Below are 12,687 nucleotides of genomic sequence, written 5' to 3' on the forward strand. Positions count from 1 at the left end.
ACCGTAGGCTGCATCTAATTCAAAAACAACCAACCGTTTTGCTCCGTTTGCATAAGCTGGAGGAAGCGTGTAATATTCAAACTCCGATCCTGTACGGTGGGATAGTTACAGTAAAACGATACTTCTGTTGGATATAAAAATGGTCCCTAGCCCAATGGCTATCCTAAAAAATTGACTCTGCCTCTTTGTTGTTGTTGTTGTGGTCTTCAGTCCTGAGACTGGTTTGATGCAGCTCTCCATACTACTCTATCCTGTGCAAGCTCCTTCATCTCCCAGTACCTACTGCAACCTACATCCTTCTGAATCTGCTTAGTGTATTCATCTCTTGGTCTCCCTCTACGATTCTTACCCTCCACGCTGCCCTCCAGTGCTAAATTTGTGATCCCTTGATGCCTCAGGACGTGTCCTACCAACCGATCCCTTCTTCTAGTCAAGTTGTGCCACGAACTCCTCTTCTCCCCAATCCTATTCAATACCTCCTCATTAGTTAAGTGATCTACCCACCTAATCTTCAACATTCTTCTGTAGCACCACATTTCGAAAGCTTCTATTCCCTTCTTGTCCAAACTAGTTATCGTCCATGTTTCACTTCCATACATGGCTACGCTCCATACAAATACTTTCAGAAACGACGTGTTGACACTTAAATCTATACTCGATGTTAACAAATTTCTCTTCTTCAGAAACGGTTTCCTTGCCATTGCCAGTCTACATTTTATATCCTCTCTACTTCTACCATCATCAGTTATTTTGCTCCCCAAATAGCAAAACTCCTTTATTACTTTAAGTATCTAATTTCCTCAGCATCACCCGACTTAATTCTGCCTCTTTATCACCAATAAAATCCGAAGTGTGAACCCTGGAAAAATCCCCCTTTTATGCTAGGGGTTTTTGAACATATTATGTAGCGCATCCTGACGCATGTGTATCTATATAATAAACAGTTACTCTTCACAGCAAGTGTTGACTACGAGGACGTGCTGAAACGTGGTGCCTCTGATTTTTTTTCTGCTCTCAATATCGGTTGAGTTATTACATGTCATCCATATTACTCGGTTGAGTTTCCTGCTGTGCTGACACATGTTGGAATCCTCTGCCGCTAGAGTGCTCTTAACTGTAGCACGTAACATGGCGGTGTGTAACTTAACTATGTTGGTATGTGTGAAACAGCGTGCTGTTATCGAGTTCCAAACCGCAGGAAACGTGCCTCCTATTGAAATCCGTAGACGAATCAAAACTGTGTAGGGTGATGATTGCATCCACATCAACAATATGCGACGTTGGGTTGTTCGTTTTCATCTGTTTCTAAAACACAAAGAACACCATTAAGTGATGAAGCGATGCAAGGAGAGGTGATGTTGTGGCTCCGGCAACAGTGACGGTACCAACAAAGTGGTCTTACATTGGGACAAGTGTGTTATTCGCCAGGGTGGCTATGTTGAGAAATAAATATGCAGTTAGGAAGAATGAAGAACTAAAATGTTAATAAAGTCTGTCTTATTCAAAAAGATTTCAGTGTTTTCACATAAAAAATTCAGAAGCACTAATTTTCAGCACGCCATGGTATTTACAGGTCTTTCTGTACTTTCCAAAGTTTTGAGATCATACGATGCCGATGTATATAACTGCGTCGTCCGGAAGAGAGGACGTTGCACGCTACCTGATGTATACCCAGAGGCATACGTGGCGGTCCTATTGCACTTCCCTGAAGTAGCTGCATGTTTACCTAATTTATACCGTTGTCTCGTTATTGATGACAATGAACTGAGTTGTATTTCTTACAAAACCTACAGTCCAGTGAATCCCTGATCCGATATTCCACATGAACGGTTTATGGGATGGGAGGATGTAGTGTGTGAACACCAACTCAAACGAAAACGGGAGGTAAACGGATAATGTTGGATAAAAAGAGCTCACTGCGTACGCTTCAAAGACATATTTCGTCTGCAGAAGAAGTGGAAACTTTATTCAGTTTGTTTGGGTATAGAAATGCCGCAGCAAAGGAAAGAATATTAAGACTGAGAGTCCCTCAGAAGACGAGATCATTAGGGACGGAACACAAGCTCGCATTAGGGAAGGATGGGGAAGGAAACAGGCCGTAAACTTTCAGAGGAACCGTCCCGGCGATCACCTTAAAGGAATTAGAGAAATCACAGAAAACCTAAATCACTATGTCTGGACGGGTATTTGAGCAGCCGTCTTCCAGAACATTTTTTCCCTGACCAGTGTTCCGTATTTCAGATTTATGCGTTTTAGAAACTTCCATGTAGAAACTTTTCACCGAAAATCAGTTGTATATTAAAGCGACACGTAATATTATACGTAGAGAAATGGTTGAAATAGCCATATGTATGACGCAAAAATTAGCAAATTGCGATTAAAATGGCTCTGAGCACTATGGGGCTTAACTGCTGAGGTCATCAGTGGCCTAGGACTTAGAACTACTTAACCCTAACTAACCTAAGGACATCACACACATCCATGCCCGAGGCAGGATTCGAACCTGCGACCGTAGCGGTCTCGCGTTTCTAGACTGTAGCGGCTAGAACCGCTCGGCCACTCTGGCCGGCCAGCAAATGCAATTAACCTTAAAATCATTTCCTTGCGTTCCAGAAATGTTCCTTATGTAGACGCGCACTGATAACCTCGACGCCCCTAAGCCTCTATCACACACACACACACACACACACACACACACACACACACACACACTGTATGGTCACCAAAGTGGTATAAAGTGCTCTGTTTACTGCAGTATGACATTATGGTAACGTTACAGATATTGGTCAGTAACAGATATCTCAGAGTGACGATGTTCGTCAGCAAGGTTTTTGACCTGTCTTAACGGTTTATACGGTCAAAAAGAATGTGGTTCATTTCTTCGTCTCCTTCACCACAGCTGCAAAAATAAAATGGAATGATATTAATGAGACGGAGGCGTTGTTTGAATCAACCGTGTTAAAACATCAAACGGTATATAGTGTCTAAAACTTACAGTCCGCAGATGACCCATACGTACCAACGTCTGTCTGCTATCCTTCATGTTATTACGATTCAGTGTCTTCTTATCAGTTGTGAGCTTTTACAGCCCTTGTCCAATTTTTTCGCATTACATTCTTGGCTTCGAAAAAGGCTTCTCTCAGTGACACCAGAGTGTTATTAATTGTGAACATGTTACCTAAGATGTCATGACCGTCAAATAATTATTTGTATTTTTCTACTAAGAGTCGCATTTATTTTATGTTTAATTTAACATATTGCAAGCGTTTCAAACATCTTTTGCTGGTCATCAGGCATTTATACATACCAATATAACTTACTTACATATCCCTACGCATAAAAACATGACGATGAGCAAAACGTGCTTGAAACACGCTGCAGTACGTTAAATTTAACATAAAGTAAATGAATGTAAGAATATATTCTTCTTTGCTACTGCGAACATAATTCTTTGTCATTTAATTAACTAGTGTAGTAATATGTCTTTTACACAAGAAACTAGTCTGTCAGCAAATGTTTCTCACCATCAAGTACGATATTAAATGGTTTGAGTGTCCTTTCTTCGGTATTTAAGCAATTTGATTACTGATACTTACTGGCACATTAAAACTGTGTGCCGGAGCGAAACTAGAACTCAGGAACTTTGCCGCAATATCTTTTCTTCCAGAAGTGTTAGTTCTACAAGGTTAGCAGGAGAGCTACTGTGAAGTTTGGAAGGTAGAAGACGAGGTAACGGCAGATTTATAGCTGTGAGGAGGGGTCCTGAGTCGTACTTGGGTAGCTCAGTCGGTAGAGCAGAGGTCCCGAGTTCAAGTGTGGGTCCGGCATACAGTTTTAATCTACCAGGAAGTTTCATATCAGCATACACTCCGCTGCAGAACGAAAATTTCATTCTGGCAGTTGATTACCGATTATGTGTTGATCATGATGAAGTGCATCTACTTGCCTTACGGTTGCAATATCCCCATTATATTGATTATAAGTAAATAATTGAGACAGGTTTGTGAGATAACGAGGATCTCATCGTGAAGTGAATTTGTAACTGACGAATAAATAGGTAATTTTCAGCATTTACATTATCCAGCTAAGTATTTTTGGTTGTGTGCTGTGCTCCCTGCCTCAAGCTGAAGGTGAAGCTGTGCTATCAACGACGGTAACTTCCTAAAATTCATCCATGTCGTGCTCTCGGGTGTAAAGCGCTCCAGCTCGTAACGCACAATTTGATCACTCTATGCACGCAATTCAATGTAATGCTTTGAAGAAGGTATTACAGCTGCCCTAAGATTAACGACGCTTTTAAGGTGAGTAAAAGCTTAAGATTCACGGACAGCTTGTCTCGCTTTACTTACTATGAAATGGAAGCTAAAGAGAAGAATTCCCATAACCCTCCACGAGTATGAATGGGGAATTTAATTACTACATGTTTCCCCGGCAGCCCTCACAGAGCGTTGTTTATAGCGCCATTAAAGGAAAGTTCAGGCAACTCCATTCATTTACTTAACGGAGCTATTCGGGGAAAGTGGCGAAGGAAGTTTACACTGAAGGCAATTTTTGGAATATCGCCATTTTATAATCACTGTGAATGTGAAACTTTTGCTTAAAACATGAAGAGTGTTGAAATTTCCACCCTGATGACTTTTTGAATACGGTAGAGTGCAGCCAGTGAGATCATAGCGTGTCAATAAAACTGTCATATCAAGCTTAAATGATGTGTTGAAGAGTTCCTTCTCATTTATTTCGGTATCTGTACGATCTTCAATACGAGAATCTCTAGGTACATAGCAAAATATTAAAAACGCAATGCTGGCATGAGCAGTATGGGTTAATGAATGTCTGCGTCGTACCTGATTGTTATTAGTTATGAATTGCTCCATTTTCATCTTACCGGCGGAAACTGAGATAGTCCCTTATTTACAAAATTTCGGTTTTCTATAATTAGATGTCAACTGGCGATTCTCAGGCTTCCCGTACTCTTATATGCATTTTAGAAATTGGTTATAAGGCAAGGAGGAAGCTCTGGTGAACACTTCTAAGTAAGGAAGTGGGGTTACGTTGCGATAAATAGGTTAGATTGCTAGTCAGCGCCAATCCACCTCTCCTGGTAAACATTTTACGTTGCTTCAAATGGTTCAAATGGCTCTGAGCACTATGGGACTTAACATCTGAGGTCATCAGTCCCCTAGACTAAGAACTACTTAAACCTAACTAACCTAAGGACATAGACCGTAGCAGCAGCGCGGCTCCGGACTGAAGCGCCTAGAACAGCTCGGCCACAACTGCCGGCTACGTCGCATCACTAAGTCACGACATTGTGACTGAATCGCTGTTAGGAAGACGCCTAGGTTTTATTTCTTGGTGTCTAGAAATAGATTAGTGAGCACGCATAGTATTTCATGTAGAGCTTGGTATTTCCAAAAGTAAGTTCCCGGCGAATGGCAGTATGCAGGTGGCGAGTACTTTGAGCGTACCGAGATATTGAAAAAAGCAATTTATAATGGAAGAATTAATTTTTAACTATATTCGAGAGCTGTAGATATAGGGGCATTCTGATGCGCACTGAAACTTAGCTCAAAGAGAAGGAAGAAATGTATTAAATACATTACAGATTCCGGACCGGGCTGGCAATATTTGATTTCATATTTAAAACATGCTCCGTTTCTTTTCGCTAGAAAACTGTTGCTGTAAACTAAATAAAACCAAGTATACCTCTGTCTTAAAGGACATTCAATTACAGGTCATAAAAGAAATAGTTCAGTTAAAAAAAAGCTAAACATTTAGAAAAACATTCAGTCCTTTCAAAACACGCACACACACAGACACACACACATTTTGTTTGAAACGAGAAAGAAATGGAAACATTCCATCGACGCTGGAACGTTTCAAACCAAATAATTTTTAAATCACTATTTTACGTCCCCCACCATATTAGTCTAGTGACACATCCGTTTTACCGGTATGTATTAACGGAGACAGTACGACACGAATAATAATGAATACTCCAGCAACGTCTGAGCAGTGGGCTTTCGCATGGCGGTGGCAGTCAGAGCTGGTCAGGGTGATGTTGTCGGTGCTGGAGAAATCGTTATTCCTCGTGCTTTAATGTCGCTGTTAATATATATCGGTAAAACGATTATCGCACTAGACTAATTTAGGACAACTCTTTCGTGTACGAGCTGACTCAAGCTACAGGTTGCAAAAACAAAATTGCCAATACAGGGTGTTTATAAATGAATATCGGGGTTTTAAGGCTTTATAATCTTTATTCTATTAAAATTGCAGTTAAAAATTGTTCGAGTGGCTCTAAGCACTATGGGACTTAACATCTGAGGTCATCAGTCTCCTAGACTTAGAACTGCTTAAACCTAAGGACATCACACACATCCATGCCAGAGGCAGTATTCGAACCTGCGACCGTAGCACCACCGCGGTTCCAGACTGCAGCGCCTATAACCGCTAGGACACAGCGGCCGGCTTTACAGTTATAAATGATATGTCACGTGAAAGAGCAACTCAGACAGTTTTACCAAGAACCTTATAAATGTTCAATGTGATCACCATTTGTGACACGGCACACATCAAGTCTATAGCCGAGTTCTTCCCAAACGTTGATTGGCTTGCTTTGCATGGCCTCCACGTTCACCCGACCTAACGCCACGCGATTTTTTTTCCTTTGGGGCTTCATCAAGGATCGTGTGTATGTGCCTCCGCTACCAGCAGACCTCACTGAGTAAATAAACCGGATTGAAGCAGCTGTTGCTACAATCACTGAAGGCACACTTATCAACGTTTGGGAAGAACTCGGCTATTGACTTGATGTGTGCCGTGTGACAAATGATGCTCACATTGAACATTTATAAAATGGTTCAAATGACTCTAAGTACTATGGGACTTAACATATAAGGTCATCAGTGGCCTAGGACTTAGAACTGCTTAAACCTAACTAACCTAAGGACATCACACACATCCATGCCCGAGGCAGGATTCGAACCTGCGACTGTAGCGGTCGCGCGGTTCCAGACTAAAGCGCCTAGGACCTCTCAGCCACTCCGGCCGGCAAACAGGCGTGAGGATTGTGGCAATCATCACATCGACGCGCTAGGCTGAAGATACCCGTTCGGTATAACAACGTGTCCTGCTCAGTGAAGAAGTCCTCAAGTGCCTGCTGCACATCCTCACCTGACAGCACTTGGAGGCCTTTTTTTAAGGAACTGTAGGTGTAGTAATCGCATGGGGAGAGGTCAGGACTGTAGGATGGATGCTCGAGTATCTTCCACGTGAGTTGGCGTAACTTTAGCGTTACGACGTTTGCGATATGGGGCGTAATCATGTAGCAGCAGCACCCCTTGCCGTTTTTGACAGGTATCCTACCCCATACACATTCTTCATTCTTCGATGGATGTCTACCGGTGTTTACTTTCGGCAGGCAAGAAAAGAATAACAGCATGTTGGTTCTGTATGGATGCATTTGATTATAATACCGCCATAGTTCACGCTTCCATATTTACTGCATGCACATCGGAAAGACACGAATGCCACACTAACCCTTCGACTACATGTGGGTGCTTATATGCGCACAGCGCAGTCACGCTACGTTACATATGCGCTGAGGCAACGTCCTCAGATGGAATTTTTTGATCGTACCTGGTATACTGTATATAAGCTGTCGTCAACGACAAAGGCTGTTTTGAATACCACAGTGCTCTACTAGGCATGGTCGTATTAGAGGTGGTACGACGTTGTCTTTCTCTGACCTGGACGTTAACGGACAATGGTGAGGTGAAAGAATTGAAAAGGGACAGATAATCCTAAGACAAATCAACACACACACACACACACACACACACACACACACACAAACACATGTACGGGCGCTGCCGAGTACAAACTCAGGCTAAGAGTTGCCAGGAAGCAAATTCTCAAGAGGTTTTGAGTTTCTATTTTGTGATGTGTAGGGCAAGTTAGCTTAAACCAAGACTGCTCGAGGGATGATTTACACGACGTCCAGTATCAATGGAAAACAGCAGCAAGTGTGTGTGGGAAGACAGCGTGTTGCATAGCAACTGACGCGCTCAATCGTTGTTGAGCATGCTACTAGTTCAATAAAATTTGACAATCTCAAATTGCAGCACGCAATCTATTGGAAAAACACGCTTTTATTCACAAATGTCTTGATCGGACTTGGTGGATTTCTAAAAATTACGCAGTGTCATCATCAAATGGTTCAAATGGCTCTAAGCACTATGGGACTTAACATCTGAGGGCATCAGTCCCCTAAACTTAGAACTACTTTATCCTAACTAACCTAAGGACATCACACACAGCCATGCCCGAGGCAGGATTCGAATCTGTGACCGTAGCAGCAGCGCGGTTCCGGACTGAAACGCCTAGAACCGCTCCGCCACAGCGGCCGGCTTTCATCATCAGAATCAGTATCTTGGTATATGTCAAGTCATCATATAGCAATCTTCATTGTTGCTTAAAATCAGCTTAACTGACTTTAAGTTACGACTTGACGTTTTAATTTCGTACGAAGAGAATGGTTCTGACGATGAAACAGATTAACTATCATAAATCCACCACGTGCGATCAAGACATTTATGAATAAGAGAACGTTGAATCTTATTCGTGCTTTAACGTTACTCTCGGTTAATATCCGTGAAGCTTATATCGCGACAGACTAATTTGTGAATCGAAGTTGCTCTATAGGCACGAAAATTTAAAATTTCCATAACATTTTGGAAATAATGAGAACCAAAAGGAAATTTTATGTTGAGATTACCATGTGAAACACCCCGTGAGGAGACTTAATTTCGGTTGTCTGCGACAACAGGTCACAAACAACCCAAATTTTACTTTGATATCATTAGAATGGTTTCCTGATATATATGTTGTCCTAAGTGACGTAGACATCCACTGTATTTCGTAAACGGTTTGATGTGTTGAAAAGAAGCTTTTTCGAGATATGTTCGTATGCGACATGGAGATATTTTGTTGTATATTCGTACTCGTAACATTTATGAATCAACTAGTTTTCTTTTAAAATAAAAGGAGTATTTTCTTCATCGGAATTATAGATATTTTACAACCAGGCATAATATATATGCAGTGGAACTTTCCGTAAAACTACGTTGCGAAATTTGGTCAGTGTGGGAACATGGGTAGGATAGCACAAAAAAGTGTCACCTCTGCTGATACGTTAACAGCGTGTAACGGTGCCCTAGTGATTCTTTGCCCTAATATGTAGAACACTACTATGCTGCTATATGTAAAAACCTTCGCATTATGGCGATGTACTCCTCTCGTTAAGAAATTTCGAATTCATTTCAGGAATACATTTAGATCCTATAGAATATGTATTTGCTTTCGTATTTTGGTACGTGAGAAAGTTGTTAGTGTTAGCGACAGAGATAAAAATTTGTTCTTTTTTGTATTGTCGTACAATAATAACTTGTTGACGAAGGTTTCTCGGGTCTCCAGCCAGGTGGTAGCGTTGATATCTCGCGACGTTTCTGGAAGTGTCATACTACCGATCTTCTAGCGAAGATGGGCAAAGATGACCTCGCCAGAAGATGGGTAGTATGACACACTTCGAAATGTCGCGAGATATCAACGCTACCACCCTGTTGGAGGCCCGAGAAACCTTCATCAACTGTTTACGCCGGGAAAGCCTACAGTCACATATACAATAATAACTTGGTTCAAAATGGCTCTGAGCACTATGGGACTTAACAGCTGTGGTCATCAGTCCCCTAGAACTTAGAACTAATTAAACCTAACTAACCTAAGGACATCACATACATCCATGCCCAAGGCAGGATTCGAACCTGCGACCGTAGCAGTCGCAAGGCTTCGGACTGCGCGCCTAGAACCGCGAGACCGCCGCGGCCGGCAATAATAACTTGTGTCGACTACAAAAGCCGTTATGAGATGTCCACGTTATTTGAAAACGCTCTATAAACTGGATGTTTTAAGTATTCCTTACAGACGTCTCATACTAGTAGAGAGCGCCGGCTACTTACTAATCCAAATAGGAACTCGTGAAGGGAGACGAACCTTTTCTGTGCGACAGGAGGAAATATAATGAACAATGTGATCCACAATCATACACCTACTCGGTAAACGAGCTGTGTCACCTACCGTGACTCTGACAATTAATACATCTTTAATCAACTATTTAATTTAGTAATAACACCCAGCGCGTTAGGTACAGATGAGGCGTACAGTGTTCATATACCCCATCACACACACACTGTATCTCTTTGGGTAATCATTTTGTAACATATATAATAATTACCAGAGTCACAGTTTATTACTATCTTGCTTAAATGTAGCAGTAGCACAGAAGTGGATCACATTGTGTTACTTTTTTCTGTAAATCGGAAGCACTCCAACTTGGAATATGCGTTATTCCACAAATAATTATTTACTAAACGATGTCTAGACATTCTAGGAGAATTTAAAAACAGTCTGCATGAGGTGGCCTGACAGGGATGAGAGAGGAGAAGCAGGAAGGGACCATCAGCTAACTGAAAAATGTTATATCGTAAATAGCAGTCAAAGTGCTCCCACTTCCAGTAGCCCATATTCCGTCTGTTTCGTTAGTTGGAGTGAGGTACCTCAGTGCGTAGAGGGACTGAAGTTTCCCAGAAGTCAATGCTACAGCTCGATAAGTGTACGGGTATAGTAGACTCTGGTCAGAGTTGGTCTTTTCGTGCGAGTGTGATGTTTATGTCGCGGAGGAAGACAGTAGAGCGCGCATTGGCAGGCCGTAACTCGTGGTGTGGCGGTGGCGCCGACTGCCCGTGAATGGGCTGCTGCATCCGAAACCCACTCCGAGCCGCGCAGCTCTAGCTCGGCTTTGTTTTTGAGACGTGTGCGGAGGATACACGAGAACGGATTCGGGGTTTCGAGTACGATCTCGCTATACATGAATCCAGTGTCCTACTACTGTGCACCTCTGTCACTGATTTTTCACAGAGACGTGTGGTCTGGATCATTTAAGAATGTTTTTGTATGACTTAAACATCGCTCCCAGTAGACAACGTAGTGTATGAGTCTTAGTAGTTGGAAGAGAAAACACAGGATCCAGCAAATGATCCTCAAACGAGTTTCATTAAAAACTGCAATACCTTTTACATACAACGTATTATTGTTGATACTGAGGAGTAAAATTATACAATTTAACGACGAAAAAAGTAACGCCCGTGAGCTATATTCATCACATGAAAAACTCGAGGACGATGATGTAATTGAGGCTCTTGATAGTGGGACAAAGACAACCAGAAGACGATGAGGAGAGGATGAAATTACGTTATTTTACCAACTTGAGTCACTCTTACACATCTAAGCGTAACTGCATTTGATATTTTTAGATGTTGTAAGAAATTGGCATAATTATTAATCTAAAACATCGACTTCTTCTTAGCTAGGAAGCTGTAAATAGAATAACGATGAAATTACGTTATTTTACTAACTTGAGTTACTCTTACACATCTAAGCGTAACTGCAGTTGATATTTTTATATGTTGTAAAAAAATTGTCATAATTATTAGTCTAAAACATCGAGTTCTTCTTAGCGAGGAAGCTGTAAATAGAATTGTAGGCACCTCACTTTAGAAGCGCACGTATATTTACGTACAATATAAACGCAAGGCACATTTAATTTATAAAAATAGTTTGCAATTTGAATCGATAGATTTAAGGTCTACTAAGAGTGCTAAAGCTGCCGATGAGTTGTACACGTAAACAAAAAAAAAACGCCTTTTGCAGTGATGCACCGGCAACGACTAATGTACACATGAAACAGTTCTATTTAAGAAGAAAAAGCGCCTTGTGAGTGGTATACAAGTTTGCCGGTTATAGCTGTGTGGCGAGAAGCGGCAGAGGCTACGTGAGGTGTGCAACGCAGCGAGACTTGCCTGGCGTAGGCTGGCGGGAGCCGAAGCTGGCTGGTGCGCGCCCGCGACTGCTGCAGCCTCCTGGCTCCAGCGCTCCCCTGGCGGCCGCCGCCGCAACTACCAGGTCGATCGCGCCCCGGCCGCCGCCGCCGCCACCGCCCCCGCCGCCCGATACCCACGCGGTCGCCACGCGTTAACTCGCATCGCTCTATTATATCCTTCGCCACTTTCCACGCCGCAAACGAACGCGGCACACCCGTTCACCGCACATATCGAATCGTAAAAAATGATAGTCACAGTGCGACCCATGTGCTGAAATTTCTCCTTTCTTTTTTTTACCTTTTTCAATTTTTTTACGTATAGATTTCTCCTCATCTGTCACCCGTAGCTGCTGTTAGTTAAAAGTAACTGATAAAGAGGTATTAAAAAAAAAAGAAAGGGTGTGGACACATTTTGTGAGACTAGATTCCAGAATCGAAGAATACCTCTTCATGGAGGTCTTTAGTAGGAGGTCGGCTTTTTATGCCAGTCACCACTATCGAAAACACATTTCGATCACCGCGAAGAATGTTTGGTGGGGAATTCAAATCAAATGGCTCTAAGCACTATGAGACTTAACTTCTGAGGTCATCAGTTGTCTAGAACTTAGAACTACTTAAACCTAACTAACCTAAGGACATCACACTGCCTAGAACCGCTCGACACAACGGCCGGCGGTGGGGATTAGTATCCACATTCCATAAAGCTGGAACGGGGGCAGGCATCGGGGTGGTTTCCTTGTTCTGTTCAT

At 42.2% G+C, this 12,687-nt stretch overlaps 1 protein-coding gene across 2 annotated transcripts in view; it reads right to left on the minus strand.

Moving 5' to 3' along the window:
• LOC126297822 (glutamate receptor ionotropic, kainate 2) overlaps positions 1 to 12,016 on the minus strand; it is a 402,447-nt gene extending 390,431 nt beyond the window's left edge. For both annotated transcript variants that reach the window (XM_049989054.1, XM_049989055.1), the window contains exon 1: positions 11,919 to 12,016. The gene's annotated coding sequence lies outside the window, so the exon portion shown is untranslated. The remainder of the gene's footprint in view (positions 1 to 11,918) is intronic.
• Between the last annotated feature and the right edge of the window lie 671 nt (positions 12,017 to 12,687).

This window comes from Schistocerca gregaria, chromosome X, assembly GCF_023897955.1.
Source record: "Schistocerca gregaria isolate iqSchGreg1 chromosome X, iqSchGreg1.2, whole genome shotgun sequence".
NCBI lineage: Eukaryota > Metazoa > Arthropoda > Insecta > Orthoptera > Acrididae > Schistocerca > Schistocerca gregaria.